This window comes from Trichechus manatus, unplaced genomic scaffold (assembly GCF_000243295.1).
Source record: "Trichechus manatus latirostris isolate Lorelei unplaced genomic scaffold, TriManLat1.0 scaffold00049, whole genome shotgun sequence".
Taxonomy (NCBI): Eukaryota; Metazoa; Chordata; class Mammalia; order Sirenia; family Trichechidae; genus Trichechus; species Trichechus manatus.
Window position 1 is genome coordinate 10175037 of NW_004443985.1, and position 27803 is coordinate 10202839.

Below are 27803 nucleotides of genomic sequence, written 5' to 3' on the forward strand. Positions count from 1 at the left end.
TATTCTGTTCTCCTCCTTGGACTCCCCATAAAACTTAAATCTTTACCTCTGCTACAAGCCCTGCACATAAACGCAAGCCAAACCCATTGCGGTCGGGTCAACTTCAACTCATAGTTACCCTATAGGACAGACTAGAACTGCACCATAGGGTTTCCAAGGAGCGGCTGGTGGAATGGAACTGCAGACCTTTTGGTTAGCAGCCAAGCTCTTAACCACTACGCCACCAGCCCTGCATATAGTGGGTGTTTTATACACTCTTGCTGAAGGGGTCTCTTGGTCTCTGTATCTCAGAATGGGATGAACTCAATTTATCTTTTACTTTCCCTTATGTGCTTTATTCTCGTAAACTTCCCAGAGCCTTTTTAAAGCTATTTGCTACCACTTTCACCTCTGCTAGCTCTAAATTCTTTGAATTCCATTCTGTACTTAGGCTTCTTTTAAAATGAGGCTTTGTTTAAAGCAGTTTTCCCATTGCATAGCCTTTAAAACCACCAGGGAGTAAAAAAAAAAAGTCTCCAGCTGTATGCATCACAGATCAGATGGACCAGTTCTACCAAGCCCTTGACTGATCAGATATGAAAACACCAACTACGTGATGATCGATACCTGTTTACTTAACTCGTATTTTTTCCTCTTCATTCTTTGTGAATAATTCCATACCTGGAACACCATTTAGTAAATTACATACTGTCTAAAACAATAAATGTGCCCTCCAAAGGGTCCAAGGTATTCACTAAGAAAAAATTAAACAAAACAGCCAGAAGCAAACCAAAGCTGGGGTGAAAACAAAGAACTTGTGTGCACAGAGACAGGGTATGTAATTTATAAATAAGAGTCGAAGCACCGAATTATTGTGGACAATGGATGTATTTCAAAAGCCCTTTAAAAGAAATACACAATTAAAGGTTGTTTTCTGTATCGTATTCTTCTTTGTGAATTCTAGAAATCCTGCTGAAATAAGTAGACCTTCTCAATGTTATTGAATCAATCAATCCATGGATTTTAAGACCCAATGAGGGGACTCTTCCTAAGGCTTAATATTTCATTTATCTGTTGATGATTTACCTAATGATTCAGGTAGCAGTCGGCATTGTAAATCAGTCTCTGGTTTTAAGAATTAGAAACTCCTTCCTTTCCACCCATTTTCAAAGTACACATCCTTTAATCAACAAAAAGCTGGCAGAAGGTTCCTGGAATGCCTAACAAATGCACAGGCCCAAATGAATTAATTTGTGAAAAGTAAAAGTGATTTTATATGCTCTCCTGCCAAAGACAGATGATCAAACTACAGCATCTTAGGGAGGAAAAAAAAAAAAACAAGGACTGTCCATACTCTCTAGGGGTTAAGGGGTCATAGCAGCCACTTCCCTGATCAAAAGTGGCTCTGTTCCTTTCTCAACTCTTTGTCTGTACATTGATTCAGAAGTTTATCATCAATTAGCTTTTAAATCACTTTGAGGCACTTAGGAAGAAATTTTAAAATGTTAGTAAATTTTTTTTTTTTTTTCCCCTCAGATAAAACTGACTTTCCCATGTTGTTCAAAGTCACAGTTTACAAAATCTGTTGGGAGTAGGGAGCACTTACGGTCTGGGGTTACTGACTTCTGTAACACTGTGCGGGAATAGGGCAAGGCGTGCTATGAATCTGCTCTGAATCTGCACAAATGGCAGATTTTCAGAAGACGGGCTGTGGATGGCACACTGATTGGAGAAGGGACATAGAGGACTTCTCCTGAAGCTCCATATAGTTGGCAACTACATGGTTTGTTCTTAGATGCTGACTCAGCTTGGGAGTGCAGGTGGCGCGGTGGTTAAGAGCTAAGCTGCTAACCAAAAGGTCAGCAGTTCAAATCCACTAGCCGCTCCTTGGATACCCTATGGGGCAGGTCTTCTCTGTCCTATAGGGTCACTATGAGTCAGAATCAACTCTACAACAGCAGGTTTGTTTTGGTTTTTTTAACCGTATGTTAAGGAGCCCTGGTGATGCAACGGTTAAGTGCTCAGCTGCTACCTGAAAAGTTAGCAGTAGGAACCCACTCAGCGGCTCCGTGGGAGAAAGACCTGGCGATCTGCTTCTGTAAAGATCGTTGTTGTTGTTAGGTGCCATCGAGGTCAGTTCTGACTCATAGCGACCCTGTGTACAACAGCACGCTGCCCGGTCCTGCACCATCCTCACGATCGTTGCTATGTTTGAGCCCACTGTTGCAGCCCCTGTGTCAATTCATCTCATCGAGGGTCTTCCTCTTTTTTGCTAATCCTCTACTTTACCAAGCATGATGTCCTTCTCTAGGGACTGGCCCCTCCTGATAACATGTCCAAAGTACATGAGACAAAGATTACAGCCTAGGAAACCCTATAGGGTAGTTTCACTCTGTCATATGGGGTCACTGTGAGTTGAAATAAACTCAGTGGCACCTAAGAACGTCAACCACGTGCTAGATCTGCTGATCAAAGAGCGTCCTCTTTAGGAAATTAAATACAATGACTGGCCATCCATGTTGGAAAATATCATTAAAGTAGAGGGTCAACGAAAAAGAGGAAGACCCTCAAAGTGATGGATTGACACAGTGGCTGCAACAATGAGCTCAAGCATAACAAGATGGCGCAGGACTGGGCAGTGTTTCATTCCGTTGTACATAGGGTCACTATGAGTCAGAATTGACTCGATGGCACCTAACAACAACAATTTTAAGTATTATTTATTATGTGTTTACTAAAATGTTATATGTTATCCTGCAACAGATGAGGAAACTGAGGCGCAGAGGAGGGGAAATAACCTTCGCAAGGTCATACAGCTACAACTCCCATTGGAACCCAGAGAGTCTGGTTCCCAAAGCCATGCAGTCTTCAAGAGCACTGCATAACTAACACTGTTAATGACACGGGCACAACTCAACAATAACAGCTTTGCTGTGCAACACTCTGGCAGGAGCCCGGGTGCATCCAAGTGTAAGTGAGAGGAAAAGAGTGATGATGAGAAAGAGCATGCAATCAGAATGAAGGTTAACAAGGCGGTTCCCTCCATCAGAATTTAAATGAAGTCCACCTTAAAATTTAATTTTCAAAGGGGAAGTGACCATCAGAGCCAAGTGTGTTATGAGTTTTTCAAATAATGTCAAACAAGTGGTTCATTTGTCAAGATTCATGGTTTGTTATTTCGTAACAGGAAAATGAACCGGCTTGTAGATCATCCTAAACAGCTGATTCATTTTAGTGTGCTTTGTTAATATACCTCATTTTTCAGTTTCGAAAAGTGAGTCAGCCGGGTCCTCCTACATTCCTGTAAAACGTGCGGTGTGTGTGCCTAAGGTTTGGAAGCAGGCTAATTGTTGTGAGCTTGCCCCCGCCGCCCGCCGCCCGCCGCCTTTGTATACTGGAGGTAGACTGGAGACGGATGCAAGTAGTTGTCGTTGTTTCTGCTTGTTTCCACAGAAAGCATTTGGTACATCCCATAATGTTGCTCACACATCAACAAGTTAAAGCAAATCATCAAGAATCCTATCTTATACAATATCAAACTATATTTGATGACCACCATGTCTGCAAGTGTAACTGTAATACATGTACACTATCCAGATAATTTTAATCCAGATTATTTTAAACCAGGATTCTCAACTTTGGCACCACTGACATTTTGGATGAGATTTTTTTTTTTAATTGTAGGGGACTGGATTGTGCATTGTAGGGTATTTAGCAGCATCCCTGGCCTCTATCCACTAGATGCCATTTACATCCACCCCCCACCAAAAAAAAAAAAAAAAAATGCCGTTATGACAACCAAAATGTCTCCAGATATTGCCAAATGTACACTGGGGAGCAAAATTGGCCCTGGTTGAGAACCACTGATTTAAAGAGACCCAGCCCCTCTAGTTGAAGGGCCACTACAGTACCCTTCATCAATTAATGATCTTAACTAACCCACTGACCTAAAACCAGTTCATTGAAACCAAAGTTCATCTTCTTAACCCCTCCTATAGATAACTCTGCCCTCTGTAACCAAGACGCTGGTGTGCCACATGTCATTTGCAGCAGACTACGACTGAGACATACTTCTTTCTATGAGTGAAAACATCATTCTTTTACAAAGAGAATTTTAAATATTTTTTTTGCATGCAATTTCCAATGGATGGCAAAAACAAGGCCCTGATGCCAAACTGCAGTCAGTTCTATTCCCAGCATCTGGTTGCTGGCAGGATTAGAAGGCCGTTGGTCTGGTCGTTTTGGAGAAGCCTTGGGCTCTATCACGCAGCCGTCTGTTCTGCTAATGGGCTCCTCAATTTGTTTTTATTCATCTTCAGTGCAAAAGAATTTTCACTCTTTTATCTACTCAAGGGTGAAGCCTTGGATAAAGTCTCCCATGAGACCGACACGCCAACTCTTTTACTATCCAAAAATGAATACCAACCACACTCCTGTCTTAAATCATACATTATTTAGCCTGCACGTACACATGCAATCACTTCTGGGTGGACAGTGCTGCTGCCGGCTACTGGACTCCTCTCGCCGACGGTAATTTCCACATAACCTTGCTTCCACAGACCTCTCCTCAAGTGTGGACACAAATGAGAGAGTGGACATTGCAAGAACGGTAGCAGTCACTGGTGTGTCTACAATAGCCTCAAATGAGGACGAATACGAATACTGCCCGCGCAAGAAATAACACATGCGAGCTACGTAAATATCCAAGGCAAGCCACGTGATTTTAGCCATAGTTTCATGAACCACACGCATTAAGGCTCGGCATTTTATGCTAGGCAATTGCCTTGCCGTTATCTGGACTATGACTGTAAAAAACAATCGTTTCCATTATGCCCTTTATAATAGAGTTTGCTGAAAACTGGCCCTACTTCTGTTTTCCAACCCACAGCTCAGATAGGGAAATCAGCAATAAGGGACAACACTCTTCACAAAAGGAAGTCATTTGAACACTCTCTGTCAACCGGCCTAGGTAATAGTGCTGTCAGCAGAGGTAATGTGGTGGTTAAGAGCCCCAGATTGCCTGCTGTGAATCCTGCTCTTCCACTAACTAGGCACTTAAACCACTCGTCATGAGTAAAAGCCGGATTATGACAGTCTCACCTCACAGGAGCAAGGCTTAAATATATAAATTACCTGAAAATATTTAGCACAACTGACTGCCACATAGTCCATACTCAATAAGTCCTTTTTGTTTCTATCATTTGCCTCAACATCATTATCATGAGGCAGCTCTTTAAAAACTGCATTACTCTTTCAGTGCTGGTTGGGGAAATTTTACCTATAAGGGGGTGTTATAAGAATTAATCATTTATTTTAAGCATGAGAGCCAGTATGCTTGGGATCAAACTAGAACAGTGGTTTGCCATTTTCATCAAGAACCAAAAATAGTAACTAAGCAGTAAAGAAATAATCACTGTGAATAGAATGGCTAATTAGTTTCAAGGTATTTACAAATCACCGTGCAGTTTTTATTAAAATTCTGTTAGGATGAGATTCACTTTTGCTCTATTAGTTTTTTAAAACCTCATCGGATTGCATAATCGCAACTTGTTCTGTGTTATTTACAAATAGGCTTAATATAAGTTGGTGAATTCCACTCAGAGGTTTAGATATTAAATGACATTTTAAAATTCATGGTACTTGGGAATACAGTCAACTAGTTATTGTCCATTTTCAAGTACCTACAAAACAATTTAATTAATTTAGAAGCTAGAGAAAAGTGACTGCTATAAATAATGTAACGGGCTTTTATAAACATTGCCCAATTCTCCATAAGCCAATGACATCTAGCCTTTGCCCCAACCTCTCTTTATAACTGTCTAACTCTTGATCTCTTAATGGAAAAATAAACAAACAAAAACACCTTCAAAATCTGAGGTGCTTATGGCATTAGTTTAAAAAGTCAGATCTAAACTTTGAAAATAACCCCAAAAGCTCGTAACTCCAATACTGATAATCACTGGTTCCTTGTGGAAAAACTAGCTATGATTGCCTGCCCAGGTAGAGGTTACAATATTGACTATGCTATAAACGAGAATTAGTAGAGTCAGGGTATTTGCTGGAGTTACTGCAAGTGACCGTGATCCTGAAAGGGACTTCTGTTTCATTTGTTCAGAGATCACCCAAATGCCTGCTTTCATAATGGGCTAGAATATCACTCGGCAAAGTGTGAAAACCTAAAACTAGCCACCAGCAACTGTTCACAGGGAATCCCTGGGATACTCAGTGGTCAACATCTCAACTCAGAATGCAATTAGAGATAAACAGGAAGACTTGTAAAGAGTAAACCAGTTACCATAGAGTCACGTTCTTGTAACTTATAAGATATATTTACCTAATATTTTGGGTTCTTTTTTTCTATACTCTATATTTTACCAACACTATCCTATGTTTCATAGTCCAATACTTTCTCTGCTTATCCAAAATTACAATTGGTAACATTGCAAACAATTAACTCCCCTAGATCCATTATGCATGCCTTCCTAAAGAGAATGGAGACCAGGAAACGTAGCTTAATGATCACTACCATAAGATAGGATGAAAAAAAACATGATTGCAACTAAATGAACTCCTTCAAAATCTCCTCCTTCAGTCACAGAAACAGATGTAATGTGCCATTTTCCCACCCGATTGACTAAGTAATACATTAATCCTATTCCTGACGTGGGTACTGGTAGCTAATGGGTGACAGAAATAAAACATTTTATTCCCAACCATGTATAACAAAAATTGCTATAAATAATGGAAAGTCAATCAAAATACCAAATGGTAAAAGGCTTTTTGAAATACCAAATGCTTTTCTCCAGTTCATTCAGAATTATTGCTTTTCTGATTGTGAATCTATGTTGACTCAGGAGCAATATAATAATAGCATAAATAGCATATACAGTTCAATCTAATTCCTTTTCCCAGACTTTCATTCCACCTCCATAACGTGTCTCCAGCCTATATCTAGCCCTACTTCCTCCTACTTCCCAGTACTCATACATATCATTCGTGACACACCTGCTTCTATATCTTACCTTGCCTTCTCCCCTCTACCTGGAAGGCCTGGGCTGCATGGATTCTAGGGTGCCTGTAAAATTTATCTCACAAACTGGGGCACTTTTGAGAGCACAAAACCCAAACCAAACCCGCTGCCATCGAGTCGATTCCAACTCATAGTGACCCTACAGGACAAGGTAGAACTGCCCCATAGGGTTTCCAAGGAGTGGCTGGTGGATTTGAACTGCAGCCAAGCTCTTAACCACTATGCCACCAGGGCTCCTTGAGAGCACAATGGGGAGTTAAGAGTACTTTAACTGAGGCACATGGAGTAAATTGGGACTGGATGAACATTGGGATATATGGTCATCCTACAATTACTTTATATTTATCTAAATCTCACACATTGTTCTAAGATCACATAAAATTCTACCCTTTTCATGGCATTTTCTTTTTATTACTTTAGAGCTATTTCATGTCCTTCTCTTTTGGGTTCTTATATCATTAAAATCTACAAAAGATTATAAAATATTAAGAATAGCAAAGGCTGATGTTTATTGACTTACAGCAATCCCGTATGACAGAGCGGAACTGCTCCATACGGTCTCCTAGGCTACAGTCTTTACGGGAGCAGATAACCAGGTCTTTTCTCCCACAGAGCTGCTGGATGGCTTTCAAACAATGACCTTTTGGTTAGCAATCGAGTGCTTAAGCATTGTGCCACCAAGGCTCTGTATTGGAACAACGTTTATTGAGCATGTATTATATGGAAGGCACACTTCTAAGAGCTTATATTCATTAATTACTTCAGAGCTCTTGGAGGTAGGTACCAGTCTTGTACTCACATGGAAGATGAGGATACTGAGACTTAGGGAAGTTAAATGACTTCTCCCAGATTGATCAGCTACTAAGTGGTACACCTGGGCCTGAAGCTAGGCAGTCTTCCTTCTGGTTAATTCCAGGTTCAACTCTAGATCTGTGCTGCCCAATACAACAGCAGCTATTTAAATGTTAATTAAAATTAAAAAATTAAAACATTATTTCCTCAGCCACGCTTAAACCGCGGCTACTGACATCTGTATTGGACAGTGCAGACACAGAACATTTCCATCATCATAGAAAGTTCTATTCAGCAGTGCTGATACAGATCATTCCTACACTTACAAAGCACTGTCGCCTCACACTACCCTGTACAGTAGCCCCCTCTTATCTGCGGTTTTGCTTTCTGTGGTTTCAGTTATCCGCGGTCATCTGCAGTCACGAAAATGTTAACTGAGTAGTGGATGAAATCTTGCCGCCGTCCTGCTCCGTTCCACCAGGGGATCACATTTGCATAACTTTTATTACAGTATATTGTTATAACTGTCCTATTTTATTATTACTTATTGTTGTTAATCTCTTACAGTACCTAATTCATAAATTAAACTTTATTATGGGTATGTACAGATAGGACAAAACATAATATACATAAGTTTTGGTACTATCCGCGGTTTCAGGCATCCACCGGGTCGCGGGACGTATCCCCCAAGGCTAAGGGGGACTGTATTAAAGTCCTAAATCTAAGAAATTTAGACTCTAAAACACAACCATTTCCTCAGGAAGACTACCTCAGAACACAGATCAAAAATGCGACAATTAATATATGCAAAATAATTGCTTCATTATAAAAATTGGAAGGAGCTTTTGCACAGATAATTTTCTGTGAATATATTTTCAACATTTATTGTATTTGGGGCCATGAGAAGTTAACTATGAGAATAAATCAGTGCTCAAAATTCAAGAAAAAATGATCTGATGATAAAAATTCATATTAGGCATTTTACGTGGTCATCAAATTTATTATAATCTACAGTACCCAAATGTGCTGAGCAAAAAATGGTTACTGGACAGTTTCTACACTGCTTTATGTGGACGTTTTTGGTTTTTGTTCTTAAGGGCAACTAATTTCCTTTCAGTGGAGTCCATATTTGAAATTATTTTTTCCCCACAAGTGGGTCTAGGTTTTTCTTGGCAAATCTCTCTTTCAACTGATACTTCCCCTGACCAAAAGGGGACATTATTTTTTAAAAGAGTTTCCCAGGAAATAAAATGGGGCCTGTGGAAAGAACAAGATGTATTTGTTTGTTTGTTTTTAACCGATAACTAAAATTTCATCTGTATTGTGAAACTGCTAAATACTAAGAAAAGGGAGCAAGTGAGATAAACTGATGTTACTGAATAAATGTCTCTCTCTTTGACAGACAAGCTTCCTGCTTCCGTCTCTCTGTATTTCCAATAGTACTTCATCCACTCTACCTATGTATCCCAGGAGAAGAGGGCTCTCTACCCTGCATGACATCCCATGCTACCAATCTTTTTTCTTTCTAAACAGGACCAAAGTAAAAAAAGAAGAAAGCTTTCTCACAGTATATTACCATGAAAATTCAGTAATTCATAAACAATAACCTATATTCCATGACATAAAATAGTTTTGTTGTTTTATTAGCCAGTTCATTCATATTTTATTGATGTAGCAAAATTAAATGGGAACAGAACACAGGCTTTTAAAGTCTTAAATCTGAGAAATTTAGACTATAAAACAGAATAATTTCCTCAAGAAGACTACCTTAGAACACAGATCAAAAACGCGACAATTAATATATGCAAAATAATTGCTTCATTATAAAAATTGGAAGGAGCTCTTGCACAGATAATTTTTTGTGAATATATTTTCAACATTTATTGTATTTTGGGCCATGAGATGTTAACTATGAGAATAAATCAGAGCTCAAATTCAAAGAAAAATGATCTGATGATAAAAAGTCATATTAGGCATTTTATATTGTTATCATAAATTTATTATAATTTTTATAATCAGGAACTTATGAAATATTTACACATTCAAACTTCTATTTCTCAGAATTATAAACCTCTATTAAAACTCATTGCCATGGAATCAATGCTAACTCATAGTGACCCTATAGGACAGAGTAGAACTGCCCCATAGGGTTTCCAAGGAAAGGCTGGTGGATTTGAACTGCCAACCTTTTGGTTAGCAGCCATAGCATTAACCACTGGGCCACCAGGGCTCCAAAACCTCCATTAGGACTGCTTCTTTCAGTATATTTTAAAGTAATCTGTCTTGTACCTTACAGAATTTTTAAAAATAATACAGACACATCCAATTTCTAATGCATTTTCTCTTTGTTGTGGAATCACTGGAACATTCTTTTTGGCTCACGATCAAGAGAATAAACTATCCCCAATAATAAGATAATCCTGCTTTCTCCAAACTACTCTTGGAGTGACTGAGAGGTGATTGAGGTTTTACAGATCAGCAAATAAAGGGCCTGTGCTCTTTACTGGGAGTCCCTGGATGATGCAAATGGTGGCTGCTAACCAAAAGGTTAGAGGTTCCAGTACACCCAGAGAAACCTCAGAAGAAAAGCCTAATGATCCACTTCCTAAAAACCAGCTATTGAAACCCTATGGAGCACCGTTCTACTCTGACACACATGGGGCCGCCATGAGTCTGAGTTGACTGACGGCAACGGGTATTGGTAATGCTGCTGTCCTTTGACTCCAAAGGTTCAAGAAGAGAGGACATTACTGCACAGTGAGTAAAAGCACAGACTCTGAAACCACGCCACCCAGGTGGAAGTCCTGCTTTAGCATTCACTGTCTGTATGACCACTGCTAAATTACTTAGCCCTTCTTTGCCTCAGTCTCCTCTTCTATACCAATCAGGATAATAACTACTTCAGAAGATGCTTAAAAGCTTCAAAGGAGTGATCCTGTGTAGAACGTGAGCACAATTCCCGGCACACAGTAAGTACTTTACAGGTGCTAGCTGTTATTATTACATCAAGTCTAAAGTATTTTTTCAATACTGGTTGTACCCACGAATGAAAAATTCTTTTGAATAAGAGGTATATTGTTCCAGTAAATGATCTGTCAAATTCTGGTTTGTCTGATTTAAAATCTTATAATAAAAAGGACCAAGTCCTTTGATGCTTATCAAGCTGAAGTTTTCGAGGTTAGAAATAAAAAAACACATATATATCATTCCTTAATAGGACATCAGGCTCAGTTTGTACTATCCTAATACTAGCTGCCTTCAGATAAATGGATGACAAGAACCTGAGAAGAATTTTTTTAAGATAAACGTAAACTCGCACAAGGGCGATTGTTCTTAGAATATACAGATTCTGGGAAAATATTCATAAATTGTAAAAGTCCTCATTAAACTAAGATCTATCATTGTCAGCGGAAAAACTTCAGTTAAATAATACATCAACTAAAATCATACATCAAATAAAATACCTAAAGACACCCTGTTTCTACACAACTGTTCATGTTCATGCACTTAACTAAAAGGTATTTTATTTATAGAAAATGAACTATACCAACGTAGCTTCTAATGCTAAAAATAATTAGGTTTTTAAAAATTGTTGCCCTGCAAGAATATTTTGTGAGCAAGCAATGGTTTAAATGGTTTATCTCAGTTTAATTCTCTCTTTAACAAGTTGTATGCTCTGTGCTCTAGGGGGGTTGAAGCCATTAGCTTATTGTTTAAAAATGGGATAGTCATAAATGTATACATTCCAAAGGGCTACTACACATCTCCAGTATTCCAGAGGACTGTGACTTGATTTTGTTCTGTTTTGGAGAATACTCTGTGGTACATGGAACTTCACCTTTTCTGAAGTACAACCGCTAAAAAAAAAAGGAATTTTCTTTGAGTGACCATTTCTTTGCTTTTCCAAAAGAAGGCTCAGTGCTTGCTCTGTGCCATGGGAGGCAAACTGACAGAAGTGGGGGATCAAAACAAAAAATTAATTCAGAATTCATTGTGTGCTGGTATTTTGGATCTCAGAGGGGCATGACCACAACCCGTCTGTCAGTTTGCTGTACTGTGGTGGCTCACATGTTGAAATACCAGAAGCTATGCGACTGGTATTTCAAATACCAGCAGGGTCATCCCTGGTGGACAGATTTCAGTGGTGCTTCCTGACTAAGACAGACTAGGAGGAATACAGAATATAGTCCAATATAGTGCTGGAAGTAGTAGCCCCTAGGTTGGAAGACACTCACAACACCCAGTGGCTGCAACAATGGACCACAACTGTGAAGATGGTGTGCAAGACCAAGCAACATTTCATTCCGCTGTACATGGGATGGCCGTGAGTCAGAGACAATTTGACAGCAACAAACAATGAGGGACAAAAAGCCAGGATTTGTAGCAAGAGGTACAAGCCAGACCCAGCAGTGCACTGTACAATGGATGTTACTATAGGTGAAATGCTATTCAAATGGCCCAAAGTCCTAGAAGATAGAAACAAACGAAAGGACTTACATGGTGAAGTAGCAAAGAAGCAAGGAGGAGTAACCTGGGAGGATAGAATAAGAACTTCTTGGTGGCCCTGCCTCAGGTGTTGTGGGCCAGAAGGGACTATGGCAAAGTGGAGCGGCAAATGTGCAGGCTGATTTAGTCATCTCCATGATCCAACAGAGAAAAGATAAGAATTCCATGAAGAAAGATGGGACTTAAGGAGAGCCTCTCTATTCATTAGCCAATAGCAATCTCCCTGAAAAGAAAGACTCTTTACTGACATTATCCCTCACCATATAGATACTCAGGGTCTATTTTAAAGTCTTTGATGGCTGACCACTAACACTATGAATTTGAAAGCACCTTAAGCAGAATCATAACAGACATCCAAACATAATGAGCTACACTGAGCCAGCATCCATCACCAAAGCAAAGAGTATAGCATTAACTACTGGAGTAATGAGATACATGTTGTTTTAAAAAAATTAGCATAGTGTGCTTATGAAAATACCTCGGGGTGCAGGGAGGGCAAGGTTGGCAAAAAAAAAAAAAAAAAACCAGTATGACATGCACGTTATTTGCGAAAAAATACAGTAAAGCTACCCCCTTCAATCATAATGTCAGTAGTGTTATGAGTATTGCTTAATTCAGGAAACGCATCTAATTAACAGCTGGTGGGGTTACACACTTTAATACGATGACTATATATTAACCTGCCTGCATATTAAAAAACACATGTATAGCACATCACCACTTCGACTTATAACCAACATCACATGAAACCCAAAACTTTGGCAGAGTACAGGTAAGAACCTGTTCCACTTACAAAGCAAAGCAGCCTAAAATTACAGCTCATTATAGTTTTGCAAATAGAGTTTCTTTTCTATACATCAACTCCTAAGCTGCCGTAATACTTTAATAATTTCTGTCCAGAATTTTGACTTGAAGGAGGGATCTAGTTACATAAGAGTTATTATATTATGCCACAGAAAGACCAAATCCATTACCATCTATTCATTTCCGACTCTAGTGACCCTATAGGACAGAGTAGAATTGCCCCGTGGGGTTTCCAAGGCTGTAAATCTTTACAGAAGCAGACTGCCACATTTTTCTCCTGCAGAGTGGCTGGTGGGTTCAAACCTCCAACCTTTGGTTTAGCGCTTAACCACTGCACCACCAGGGCTCCTTACAGAAAGACCAAAGACTTCTAATTCTCAGAAAGTGGATAAAAAATTTAGCCCACAGTACAACATAAAAGTATTCCTTCACTGTTTCTTGTTACATCACAGAAGTGGCTGTGCTGGCTAACGATACAAATTCTCCTCTAAAAATGCTGCCGATTTTAAATGACAGTATAATTTGTTTGTTCAAAATTATGAAGATCACTCAGCTCCTCCATGGAACAAATGCTGCAAAATTGCTTTCTTTCAGGCCAACTAGAGGTATGACAGAGCCAAGAAAAGAACTCCTCAATCTAAAGTATAGAGAACCTAAAGTCGTCACACTCCTGCTGGGCTTCCTAACTTGAATGCAACATTCATTCCAGAAAGCTTGGGGCTTACAACAGGGTTCTGTAGTGATTACAGCAAGAAAAGAAAAGTGAGCAAAAGGACATACAACCTAAAGGCCTATTTTCGTCATGTCAGGCTTTTGGTTTCAATGGGTCTCTACAGTTTAACCACCTGAGGACATCAACTGCCTAGAATTAAGTCATGATGTATATCGTTCTAGAGAAATTAACCCATAAAACCGGTCATTTTACTATTGTTGTTAGGTGCTGTCGAGTCAGTTCCGACTCATAGCAACCCTATGCACTACGGAACAAAACACTGCCCAGTCCTGCGCCATCATCACAATCCTTGTTATGCTTGAGCCCATTATTGCAGTGACTGTGTCCATCTATCTCCTTGAGCGTCTTCCTCTTTTTCGATGACCCTGTACTTTACCAAGCATGTTCATTTTACTAGTTCTGCCCAAGCTGCAAAAGTACCACACCTTCTGTTTTGCATTCCTTTGCATAATCCATATTCTGTGAATCAAAGTTTTGCAGAAGGTCATCTAGATAATGGAACACAAGCCAAAGGTACAGGAGAAAGGATACTAAGGAATATAAGACAGGCTGGTGCAGCGGTTAAGAGCTAGGCTGCTAACCAAAAGGTCGGCAGTTCGAATTCACCAGCCAGTGCTTGGAAACTTTACGGGGCAGTTCTACTCTGTCCTGTAGGGAATTGACTCTACGGCAATGAATTTTTCTTCCCCTTCTTATTTCAATGGCTAGGTATTTTAATACGTATTAGAAATATGTATCAAATTATCTCAGTAAACTCAGTTTTTAGCAATGTCAAGATTAAGTGATATTAAAAATGCATATATTTAAAAGTGAGTTGCAGAAAAACATTAAGTTAAAGAATAGTACAGGTTATATATGTATATACTAAAAATCATGAAGGCAGACACCAAGTAAACAAGTTTGAGAAATAATGACATAATACAAGATGTATTATAAATTATAATAATATCTGATTTTATGAATGTTGCTTGGTCAGTAAATACTCTTATGCTCTAACACATTGAACGAATATTTCTCCCATTTATAAAATACCTAAAGACACCCTGTTTCTACACAACTGTCTTGAATCGTGCCAATTCTCCTTTAATTGTGTTATTTGTTCTCATCTCATAATCATTCCCTCTTCTTCTTCATCATCACCCTCTCATGGCCATCACCATCTCCTTCATCAATAGCTGTATTCTTTCCTATCTAGTATTTAACGAATTTTGCCCCAAAACTTCAAAGAAGTCCTACTTAAAGCAGGCCAGTAGCATTGGCTTTATGTACCAGCCAGTGAGAAATGATATTTTTGGGGTCTCACCCCAGACCTACTGAAGCCGATTCTCTGGCATGGGGCCAGGAATCTATGACTTAACAGGCTCTCGAGGTAACTCTTGTGCAGGATAACTTTGGAAGGCCCTGCTTAACACATTAGTGTCAGAAGGAAAACAGGATGCACCAAGGACGCTGCATCCAGCTACCTGCATCCACTGACACGCCAGCATTGATGAGCTGGCATGCACTCTCAGTCCACATGCCTTTATACGGCCTCCGTCACCTCTGCCTGTTGCTGCTGGGTGTTGCTGAGTCAATTCCGACTCACAGCGACTGTACAGGACAGAATAGAATGGCCTCATAGGGTTTTCCTGGCTGTAATCTTTATAGAAGCAGATTGCCAGGTCTTTCTCCTGCACAGCTCCTGGGGGGGTTCAAATTGTCAACCTTTCAGTGAGCATCCGAGCGCTTAACCATTGCTCCACCAGGGCCCTTTTCTTTTGTCTGTTGTTGTTTTTGTTAGGTGCTGTCGAGTCCATTTTGACTCATAGAGACCCCCTGTGACAGAGCACAGCTGCCCTATGTGGTTTCCTAGGCTGTAATCTTTACAGATCTCCAGGCCTTTCTCCCATGCAGCGGGTGGTGGGTTCAAACCACCAACTTTTCAATTAACAGCCAAGCATTTAACCATTGCACCAAGAGGGCTCTTTTTCCTCTGCCTTGAACACTCTTATTCTTCACCCCACCTCCCCACTTCGACCATCTCCACTCGCTTCCTCTGTCTTCGTTTCCTAGCTAGGGCATCACATTCTATATACAGCTGCCGCCAACTACCAACCTCTCTTCTCGACATAGTAAGACTTCCCCTCTGCCGTCTTGGCACACTCTGCTGATCCCTTTCCAAGAAATTAGGACCCTGTTCTCGATTGTGAGGTCTGAGAGTGCGGGGGCTAGTATTTATCTTTATCTGTGGTGCCTAGCATAACATTTGCACATACTAAATGCTCAACAAATACATAATGTTGAATGAATGAATGAATCAGTGAGTGGAATTTGAGGAAAGTATGGTTATCCTGCCTTCCCTACATCCTCAGAGATGGTTTAAAGTTAAATTACCTTAAAGGTATTGTTCACGATATAGACGCTAATTATGAAAATATTTTTTCTTCAACAAAATGTAGTTTTTCTTCTCTTCTGTGACAATGCATCAAGTTAATATCTAATAATCCAGGCTCTGAGGTATGTGTCATTTAGATGTTTTATTCGGTACCTACATCTGCGTATAAAACACACATAAAGCTGTCATTGGAGCTGTGAAGTGATGAGCTCCTTGGTTTTCTTGGACACCCTGACTCCTTCTGGGGAAACTGTATTTCTTACTTGGGATTTTTTTTTTTTTTTATACTCCCATTTTCACTTCAGGAAATGAATGTTTTCCTTTGGATGTTTTGGCAATGACTGTGTCAATGAAAAAGCCATGCTAACATTTTTCTCCTTGAATTATTAAGAGCTATGGACCTCAAGGGAGTCCTGGTGGTACAGTGGTTAAGCATTTGGCTGCTAACCAAAAGGTCAGCAGTTCAAATCCACCAGGTGCTCCTTAAAAACCCTATGGGGTAGTTCTACTCTGTCCTACAAGGTTACTATGAGTCGGAATCAACTTTACGGCAAGGGGTTTGATTTTTTTTAAATGGACCTCAGGAAGATGAAGTGCTTCTCTTCCAGTATGATTTTCATCATGACATTTTCGGAAGCATTAGAACTGGGATTAGTTGCTGGGTCGGGCCACCTTGAACCTGCGTGCCCCTCACAGGGAGATTGAGACATTCAGTTCCAGGGGGAGCCTGCCATTGGTCATCAGCCTTTCCAGCTGGTCATTCACAGGCATCCAGGACAGTCAAGAGCTAACTAAACAAGACCTGCTGTCTGAATGGGGAAACTTGCATGCCAGGATCCTTTTGTGCCTGCCCTCCCTACTTCTACAGACGGAACTGTGAGTATGATGTTCACAAAGAGAACTGTGGGTCTGTGCCCCATGACACCTGGCTGCCTGAGAAGTGTTCCATGTGGAATGCTGGCACGGCTGGCTGCAGTGCTTGTCTCAGACAATCTACCTGGCTGTGATGGCCATGTGATGGATGAGCGCCTAGCAGCTTCAGGACTCCAGAATTAACACCATCTGTATGCACCACTCTTATGCTAGCTGGCATCTGCCTTTCTACACTGTTCTGTTACTTGGCACTTGCCTTTTGCTGAAACTACAAGTTTAGATGTCATGGAAATTTCACGGTCGGTAAGGGCTGTCACTCTACTGTTGTAACTGAAAGATGATCATTTGTTAGTTGTCTTGAAATAATGAATATATTTCAATAATGGGCCCTAATACTTGTTTAATGTGCCAACTGCTTCTTTCCTCTGCCTTGTCTTCCCTCCCCAAAAACCTACTTCAAAAAAATAAAAGTTGAGCGGCTATCTAAGATACTCCACTGGTCTCATCCCTTCGGGAGCAAGGGAGAACGAAGAGAACAGAATACAAGGAAAAGATTAGTCCGAAGGACTAATTGTCCACAGCTACCAAGGCCTCCACCGGACTGAGTCCAGTACAGCTAGATGGTGCCCGGCTACCACCACTGACTGCTCTGACCAGGATCACAACAGAGGGTTCTGGACAGAGCTGGAGAAGGATGTAGAACATAACTCTAACTCACAAACAAAAGGCCAGATTTACTGGCCTAAAGGAGACTGGAGAAACCCTGAGAGTATGACCCCCAGACACCCTTTTAGCTCAGTGGTGAAGTTATCTCTGAGGTTCACCGTTCAGCCTGGGAGTGGACAGCCCCGTAAAACCAAATGAGGCTAACGAGGTACAGGAGTCCAGTGACAAGGGCCAGAAGGCAGAAGGGGACAAGGAACCTGGTGATAGAGAACCCAAGGTTGAGTAAGGTTATTGTTGATGTGTTGTGAGATTGTTAACCATTGTCATAGGGCAAGATTTGTAGTAACTGTTAAATGAGAAACTATTTTGTTCTGTAAGCCTTCATTTTAAGTGAGAATAACAGCACAATTGGAAGAGCGTAGTCAGTGTCACTGAACTGTACATGTAGAAATTTTTGAAATGGTGTATCTTTGGCTATGTGTATTTTCACCAAAAAATAAGGTTGTGAAGTTAGAAGGTTGACATGTTGTGGGGTTGGTAACCAATGTCATAAAACAACATGTGTACTACTGTTTCATGAGAAACTATTTGTTCTGTAAGCCTTCACCTGAAGTATAATTAAAAAATAAATAAATAAATAAAGATAAGAGAATAAGCCTTAAAAATAAATAAATAAATAAAAGTTGACCATATCTACTTTGTGCCCAAGCCCTGTGTTTCTTGATATATCCAGCTCTACAAAGGGGTTCATATCAGTGCTTCCTTTAAACATATGAATTCTATTTTCAGATTATTAAACGTGAATCCTAATGTGGAACCGAGGATGAACTATTTAATAGAGTTGGTCAATATCAATAAACAGTACCTTTAAAAGAAAAGGAAAGAAAATATCTTTAATGGAAGGGAGGACACAGGAGTGCTAGAGTAATAGAAATACGGGTGTACAGGGAGAGTGGGTGGAAGAGAGGAAGCAAATGGGAGAGAAAGAGTGGAAAGAATTAAGTACATTACTTGATTGATGATGAGGTAGGTGTAGAGAAGCAAACTCAAAAGCTAAACCGAAGGGCAAATTTCCATCCTCCATAGAAAGCGATATAAGAGAATTCTTTTTTCTCAAGGCATTGTAAGGAGAATGAAATCATATTGGAAAAAAATTAGATCTAAATTTCCTCAACAAGATTTGCTAATTCATGTTTTCTCCTTAATATGCAAGTATTTTAACTGTTGTAAAAACAAACAAACAAAAAACCCAAACTTGTTGCCATCAAGTTGATTCCGACTCATAGTGGTGACTCTATAGGACACAGTAGAGCTTCCCTATAGGGTTACCAAGGAGCAGCTGGTGGATTCAAACAGCCAACCTTTTGGTTGGCAGCCAAGCTCTTAATTGCTATGCCACCAGGGCTCCTACTGTTGAAGACAAGATAAAATGTTCACAATAAATCAGGTGATAAAACCATATATATTGTAAAGGCTGTCTGTACTATAAGTTATGTGTATGCACAGTAAAAACTGGAAATAATATTGAAAAAAAAACAGAACACACACTTAGAATTTATTCAGGTAAATTCAATGACAATATTATAAAAATAAATGTTATTTTGAGAAAATATTTTTAAAAGATAAAATATAACTACCAACAACTAATCCTTTAAGCCAGAAGGGAACAAAAATAGAGGCAGTTCAGGCAAGTGAAGTTAGCATACAGTTCTCAGTACATATAATCACAGCATAGAAAGAAAATCAAAGAGAGAAACTTGATATGTACCAAAATGTGATCTATATTTATCTCTATTAGAGTATAAGAGTAAAGGGTGTGTCGTGTCTAAAGTTAATTCTTAGGAGAATGTCCATTTCCTCTACTGTAAGTTATACTCTTCATAATAAATAAAGAACAGATTTTACTATTCAGAGTGATCTTTTTTAAGTATTAGAATGAATAGAACTGTAGAATGTTCTAGTTTTATAACTAGAGTTTTCAGAGACAATAAATGGAATTAATCTGAACTGCCCTTTCATGTGGTTTGCAGAAATCGGAGAAAATGACTTTTAGCTATATGAGAGGTAAAAATAAGAGAGAAGGAACTAACAGTATAGAACTTTCTGTAAGAGCACGGTGACTTTTACTCAAAGGAGTAATGATCTATCGGTAGACTCATCTTTAAGACATTTTTTTGGTACAAGAATATGTTTTATCCAGTAGCAACAGGTATCCACTGGTATTATAGCCTGAATTTAGCAGAGGAAAGGAGAGATTCTCAATTGAATCAGTGACCAACTCCCTCTTAATGACAAAACTTCTTGATTTAGGCATGGAGAAGTGTGAGATTCTATCACACCTACCACCGACCAAGAAATGCTGTTTGATATATTACAATATTCTACAACGCTCATCCTGAAACTGCCTATGCCATGTATGAAGGCACATTTCCTTTCATTTATTTGTATTCCACTGTCATTAATTTCAGCTAGTGATAAGGCTTCTGACGAGGTCACTTAGTGATATGTATTAACAATTTAAGAGGGAGACAAACAAGACAGACACACCCCTAATCTTCGCCATCAGTTTCCACTGTAGACACGATCTATAAACTCGTGTGATGACACAGATAACGATAAACAAGAAGCATATTTGCACTTGTTTTCCCTTCATTAGAAGACTGAGAATAGCATGACCCAGTTTGTTCCACTTACTCTGAACTACTCATCACACCCCAGTCAGTCAAATAAAGGTAAAGATAACCCTTGTTTATAAGTGGAATGAAAACGAAAGTTATGTTTGTGGCTGGTATGCTACTTCTAGTGACCAATCAAGGTCCCATGTATTATTTCTACCTAAGGTTATAGATTATTTTTCATTAAAGACAGAAGAATTAGGGAAAAATAGAAGGGGGAAAAAAAAAAAAGATCAATGCCATTGCAAATTAATTCATTCCATAAACTTAAATTCCAGTAGGTGGTTTTCTCGTGAGCCAGAACACATCTTATGTGTTCAAATATAAAATGGAGTAAAAATTATTATTTAGTGTTTGCTTTGCCTGTAAAGATGCACAGCTTTGGAAACCCTATGCGGCAGTTCTACTCTGTCCTCTAGGGTTGCTATGAGTAGGAATCGACTCAATGACAATGAGTTTTTGTTTTGTTTTTGTTTGGTGGGGGGTTTTGCTAGCAACAGAGAATTGATAATTAATAGGTTATTCCGCTGTATTGGCAACAGTTCAGAGCCCTGGTGGCACAAAGGTTAAGAGCTACGGCTGCTAACTGAAAGGTCGGCAGTTTGAATCCACCAGCTGCTCCTTGGAAACCCTACAGGGCAGTTCTACTCTGTCCTATCGGGTCACTATGAGTTGGAATCAACTCGATGGCAACAGGTTTGGTTTTGGTTTTTTGGGCTGGCAATAGTTCAAGATCCTTCATGTACTTCTGTAAAGGGAACATTTTTATTTTTAGTCAAAGTGGTTAAAATTACTGAAACTCTCTAAGTGGGATCACTTTAATGTTGAGATCTTCCTGACTTTGCTACGTGTTCTACTGTGGTGATACCTTTTAATATATCTGGGCTGAACCAGTTTTAAAGATCTACTTAAATATATTTCTCAAATAATATGCTATGCAGAAAGGGGAAGATTCTTTTTAACCAGAATTAAGGAGTATTTTAGCTAAGTTTATAAGGTAGCAATAAATGAGCAAAGGCAAAAACAGTAAGCATCTTGAAAGCTGAAAGCAACACATATTTAACTCCAAAATGGTCGGAATGGGCAGACCAGAGGTTAAGATTATGTACTCGATTACAATTATGGCCCCCCAACAAAGGGATGGACTCATATTTTGTTGTACTTAAAGCTTATATAATTTCGAGGGCCCCTTAAAAAAAGAATAAAATTGGCAAATATAAAATTAGTGTACAAAAATGAATATTATTTAGAATAAAAACAAAGTCACAACAATTTACCGATTTGAAAAAGTTGACAACACAAATATCAAGAAATGCAGAAAATAAAAAAAATACTAAACCCGTTGCCGTCAAGTCAATTCCAACTCATAGCGACCCAACAGGACGGAGTAGAACTGCCCCATATGGTTTCCAAGGAGTGACTAGTGGAGTTGAACCGCCAACCTTTTGGTTAGCAGCTGAGTTCTTCAAAAATAATTTCTGGGTTTTCTTTGTGGGGGGGATGGGGGTGTTACACACCATTTGATTGCCTCTTCATAAGGCAATAATTTTATAATATTTTCTACAGAGAGAATAAAAAGACAATTTTTTTCTGTCCTCTAGTGGCTGACAGAAATTAGTTTTTTTTTTTATTGTGATAGTTGAATAAAGGTTTTCTTTAAGCTTCATAATTCATTAATGTAATGGCTCTTAAAATATTAGGATGGTAACATTCGGGACAAAAACTTTGGTGCATTTTGCATAGACTATCTTCTGTCTTAAGACCTTGAAAACCTTTCTCTCCCATTTACCACATATTTCCAGTGTTGGGCACCAGAGGCCATACTCCTATCGAAATAAGATCTTGGCCCAGTATATTCCTGCCACAATGACCAGGACATTGGCACAGCAGGCAGTATGAATATCCTTGGAAGCCCTTTCTACCACAGAACAGCTGATGATAACACAAAAAAAATCCTATTAAATCCAAACTAAATGTATCTCCCTTCTAATTTCCCCTTAGATAAATATTAAAATATCCCCTACCGCTGACTAAAAGGAAAGCGTAGTTGAGGAAGCTGGAGTGGAAAGAGATGAGTCTTAACCAGTTGTGATTAAAACACTTTCTTCTACAAAACATATCACCATGTGAACACATTGCTTGGCAAAGGAAGAATGAAGCTTTGGCACAACTTAAAATTTATACAATTTAGATGATCATGTTGAAGAGAAAAATGCATAATGATGATACAACATCAGATACAGGAGCACAGAAGGGGCCCAAGAGAAGGGAAGGGACTGAACCTTCAGCGTCATCAGCTGCTTGCCAAACCTGCCTCCAATGAGTTCTCAGCCTACATTTCCAACCACCGTCCCACCTCCTCCCCATCCCATTGTGTGATCTCCCGTTATCAGATGTAAGTATTTCCTGTGACCATTTGCAGGATGCTTTTCCACTGGCTGTTCCCTCTGCCGACAAGTGCTTCTAGCATTTTGTCCCTTGGTGCCCTTTTCTGGACGTCTCCTGAAGGCTCCACCTGCTACACGTTGCCCGCATTATGGCACAAACATCTCATCCTACATTATTACATCACAGATATAGTTTCATTCCTTGAGTGAATTTTCAGCTTGAACTTGGCAATCGTTTTCCACAGATGAACTGCGTGTTGGCGACTTCACATTTGGATCCATCTGCTTTTTATTTTCTCAGCCATGTATCATTCAGCCACCAAGTCCTGCCTACGCTTCCTTCCCAGTGTCTCTCACATCTGTCTGTTCCATCCATTTCTACTGCTCCTACTCTTGTCTAGGTGGATTTCCCTTCACAGGCAGATTACTGTTAACTGTCTCCAAATTATGCTTCCTGTTCCCGTGCTCCAAATACTCTAATCCTGCGTGCAACCTGAAGCTTTGTCCTCCTAAAACAAAAGGCTCTTTACAGTTTAAAGACCATCTTTGGCCTGACATGCAAGGACTCCGGACCATTTTCACGTGGAGCCCTGGTGGCACAGTTGTTAAGAGCTCAGCTGCTAACCAAAAGGTCAGCAGTCCGAATCCACCAGTTGCTCCTTGGAAACTCTATGGGGCAATTCTACTCTGTCCTATAGGGTCACTATGAGTCAGAATTGACTTGATGGCAGTCGGTTTAGTTTTGGTTGGACCATTTTCACAAATTCTCCTTGACCATTAGCAGAGAAAAACGAACTGCTATTTCCAAATGTTAATAAATTTTACCGTCTTGGGTCTGCAAGCTACTCCTATTTATTTCTGCAAGTTTAGAATAATGTAATGCTTTTTGCTGAAAAAGAAAACTCTTGCTTTCTGGTGCACATTTATTTTCCAAATTACACATGTCTACAGTTTGTCTGTTTCCTATCTAAAAATCCAACACAGCTGGACACTTCTGAGGGCCCTGTTGAGTAATACCATCTCAAAGGGCAGACCTGTATTTGCACAGTTCGTATTTACAAAGATGTGAGTTAAACAGATCTTCATCAGGAAGGGAATATACTCCAGTGTGACCGTTCACATCAAAATGGTCTGGGAGTCGACCTTCTCAGCATTCCTAAGCCACATCCTTATTTTATTAGGAGGGAAGCAAGGGCAACGCCGGCCTGATCAATATGCTAGTGAATCTTACAGCTGTATTGTAGAATGACCTATATTAAAGGGGTTAGGCAAACATAAGAGAGACTTACTACTCCTAGGATAATGGCTCACTGTAATGAAAGAGTGTCCCAAACACGGTATATTCTTTATTTACACCCCAATGCCTGACTGATAGTCTTACTCATATTTCGCCTAAATTTTGAAAGCATAGGTTCTCTTGACTTATTGATCTCTTTATAGCCTTATCGTTTTTCCCCGAGTTATTTGGCACGATGACAGCAGTGTGTCGCCGAGGCTGATTTAACATCATCTCCCAAGTATGCAGCACTGAGCTCAGAGTTGAATATTTTAGGACTGAAACATGTAACACATCTGTCAGGCAATGATACAAATACAGTCCCTGTCAGAACTATTGAATGAGGTAATCCAGAGTACGGATAAATAGCAGGAAGATGGAAGATGCTAGACACCATGTTTTGCCAAAAAGCATTTTTGAGTAATTAAATTATTGGGTACAGAATGATGCTCCTTTGTTTTTGGTTCTAACTCTTTTTTTTTTTTTTCACAAAGACCTTGATGGTGATCCGTAGAGAAGAGAACGAGCAGGGAGAAACATATCCAGCTATGCACACATCAGTGGAAAAGTGGGGGGTCTTTTGACTGTGGTCTATCTCCTAGTAAGGATATTTTTCTCTAAATATTTTGTGCAACTTGCCTAACCAGGTAATAACGCATTACTTGATTACAGCCCAATATTTTTATTTGTATTATTCCAAAAGCTCATTATCTGCTATGGTCACGCACAAGGATAAAACAGAAACTGCAGGGATGATTCAACAGTCATTAGAAATGGACGCCGGTTGCCTGACAATAGTGCCTCTTCTAAAATCTTAAACGGTCTCTCCGCAAGGAGAACATAATACCCCAAATTGTTGGTTTTTAATGTGTGCCTTTAAGCATTTTCCCAAGGGGAAAAGGGCATGCAGGTATAGACTCGTCTAGGTGTGTGTGACTAGAGAAGAGGAAATAGAATAGCAGCTGTAGTAGAGAAAGGTTAAATAAAAAGAAGAACGAAGGAAGAACATCTCACTAAATAAGGCACTGACTGTTCCACAAGAAAGGAAGTTCCTAAATTTAAACAGGATCTATTCAGTGATATAGCATTTGGGATGAGATGTTTTAAGCAGAGATTTAGTTCTGCAGATAGCCCTTACACACCCAATTCTCTTTATCTGGAACCAGAAATGCAAATTCAGCACTGAGGAAACAAAAGTGATCTGGAGGTCCTGCTAAGCACCGTGGGATGAAAACGTTACATTAATTTCATTTAACCCAGATGTACCTAGAATTCTATCATACTGCTATTTGTACTACCATTTTTTAATAATATATCAAATAACTCCAATATGACTACTAAATTCAACTAGAATTAAGTATGGTTATAAATATTTCAGCTATTAAGTCTTTATTAAGATAAGAACACACAGGATACTTCGGAATTCTTATCAAAATTATACTGAATTTCTTCTGGGTTTTCGGCTGCAACTCTTCCTAAAACACAAGGATAGAAATAACATAATGCCAATGTTCCAGCAGGGCCAGCTAACGTTTTTATACCATCTAACCTAAAAGTCCTCTATTAGGTTAGTTGTACTGTAGTAGCTTGCATGTTGCTGTGATGCTGAAAGCTATGTCACTGTTATTTCAAATACCAGCAGGGCCACTCATGGCGGGCAGATTTCAGCGGAGCTTCCAGACTAAGATAGACTAGGAAGAAAAGCCGGACGATGTACTTCCAAAAATTAGCCAATGAAAATCCTATGAATCACAACAGAATATTGTCTAATATAGAGCTAGAAGATGAACTCTGCAGGTTGGAAGACACTCAGAATGTACAGTGGCTGCAACAATGGTCTCGAGCATACCAACGATCATGAGGGTGTGCACGAGGAGGCACCATTTTGATCTGTTTGTTCATGGGTACGCATGAGTCAGAGCTGACTTGATTGCAACTGATACCAACAGCCACCTAAGAGAGGTACTCCAGCTTGTTCTGATAAAGTCGTGGCAAAACCAGAATCGACTGCCTCCCCAGATCCATGTTGTTGCTCTAAGTGAGATGCCTTCCTGCTGGCTCCCCAGTAGCATAAAACTATTCATCCTGAAGGCCTGACTCAGATTTCTCCTTTTCTGAAAAAGCTGTATCACAGGCAGATTTACTCCTCCCTGCTTAAGGTCTTGGGGGCATTTTCCTCATGGCTCTGCTGGCAATAAGTATTTTGTGCACTATTTTGTCCTTCAGTAGCTATTTCACCCCTGGTGTGCTGGAGCATCAAGGACAGGGTGTATGGCTAGACCCACCTTTGATCCACAGCACTTATCTATGCTTCGGACAAATCTTTCATTTGGTATTTAATAACCATTAGCTGGACATTGAATTTTACCCAGAGAATCTTGTCAACAATGATTATTCTTGGGGAAGGATGGGGATACTCCAGAAGCCTAACCTCCAATTATATCATTAGTTTTATTAGATAAATGTATGTTGCAGTATGTGGTTGTGAAAACATGGCAATTTGAGAAGTGTTTATGCTTGCCTTCGTACGGCTGAGGGTCTGCTCCCCAGACTGTGTGCTAAGAACGGGAAAAGGGAGTTACAGAAAACACATCGCCTCCATTTTTAAATTTCGGCACTTCTCTGCCAAACACCTGCTATCCTGCTGTTTACAGACAGAACCACAGCAGCTGGGCCACCCCAAAAGAAGAAAGCAGAGTGGCTTAAGGAAATATATGTGCTTATTATCGGCCAGAGAGAGTACACCCATTTTTTCAAACATAAGACACTCATACATATCTGTCCAAACCATGAAGGAAGTTAGCTCTATATTTTGGGCATCACTCTATATTGTGCATTTTGCCTGGTAGAGACCTACAGAGGCAGAGAGAGCACATAAGATTTTGCAAATACATGCAAATAAAGGTCTTTTTTTTTTCATAAACTGACCTTATATATACTTGAATTGAAAGATTTCTTTGACCGTCAACACTGAGACTTAACAATTTAAAAAACAAAACAAAACTCAGTGTTAATAAGTCAAGAGAGCTGCTATAATTAGTCTTCCAACTCTTTTAGTAAATAACATCTCTCTGGGCATCACGTCATTTGGTGGACATGAGGCTTTCATATGAGTTTCTTTTTGCTTCACATCAGATTTCTGCTTGTGTCTGAGACAATAAAAATTCTAATCAATTCAGCTGCTACTTGCCAGTGGTGATGGGAAAGACCCATTCTTTGCCGGAGCAGAAATATATTTGTAGCAAATTACCACCCACTTTAGTAGAGACAATTATTTGCACACTGAACAGGGGAATTGCCAAAGCGAAAAACAGAGCATCTGCGGTGGACAAGGGTGTAATCAGCCTGCTCATCCGAACACCGTCAGGCACAAAGTTTCACTCTCTCTCTGGCAAGACACTCTGCTCAGACTTTTTTTTTTTTAATTCAGTAGAGAGGAAGGCCATTATGCAGATGTATAATCATCCAAAGACATTCTGCCCTTAGGTGGTCCCAAGCAGTGGTCGAGAGACAGAGTAAAAAAATTTTCGGTTCTTTTCCAGTTTCCTGCTAAATCTATCTTAACATTAGATCAATAATATCAGGTTCCACAGTTTAAATAACTGGAGTAAGAACTTATGGATTTGCAGACTCGTTTTTCTGACCCAAAAAATCATACAGCTGTGTCAAGAAAGTCAGATTAATGCTGATTCTATTCTTCAACGGTAT

General features: G+C 39.6%; 1 protein-coding gene and 1 pseudogene across 4 annotated transcripts in view; one reads left to right on the top strand and one right to left on the bottom strand.

The window, feature by feature from the left end:
- Nucleotides 1-27803, bottom strand: part of RBMS3 (RNA binding motif single stranded interacting protein 3) — an 827213-nt gene that overhangs the window by 656252 nt on the left and 143158 nt on the right. The window lies entirely within an intron of this gene.
- LOC105756321 (putative teratocarcinoma-derived growth factor 3) lies at nt 16792-17357 on the top strand (annotated as a pseudogene).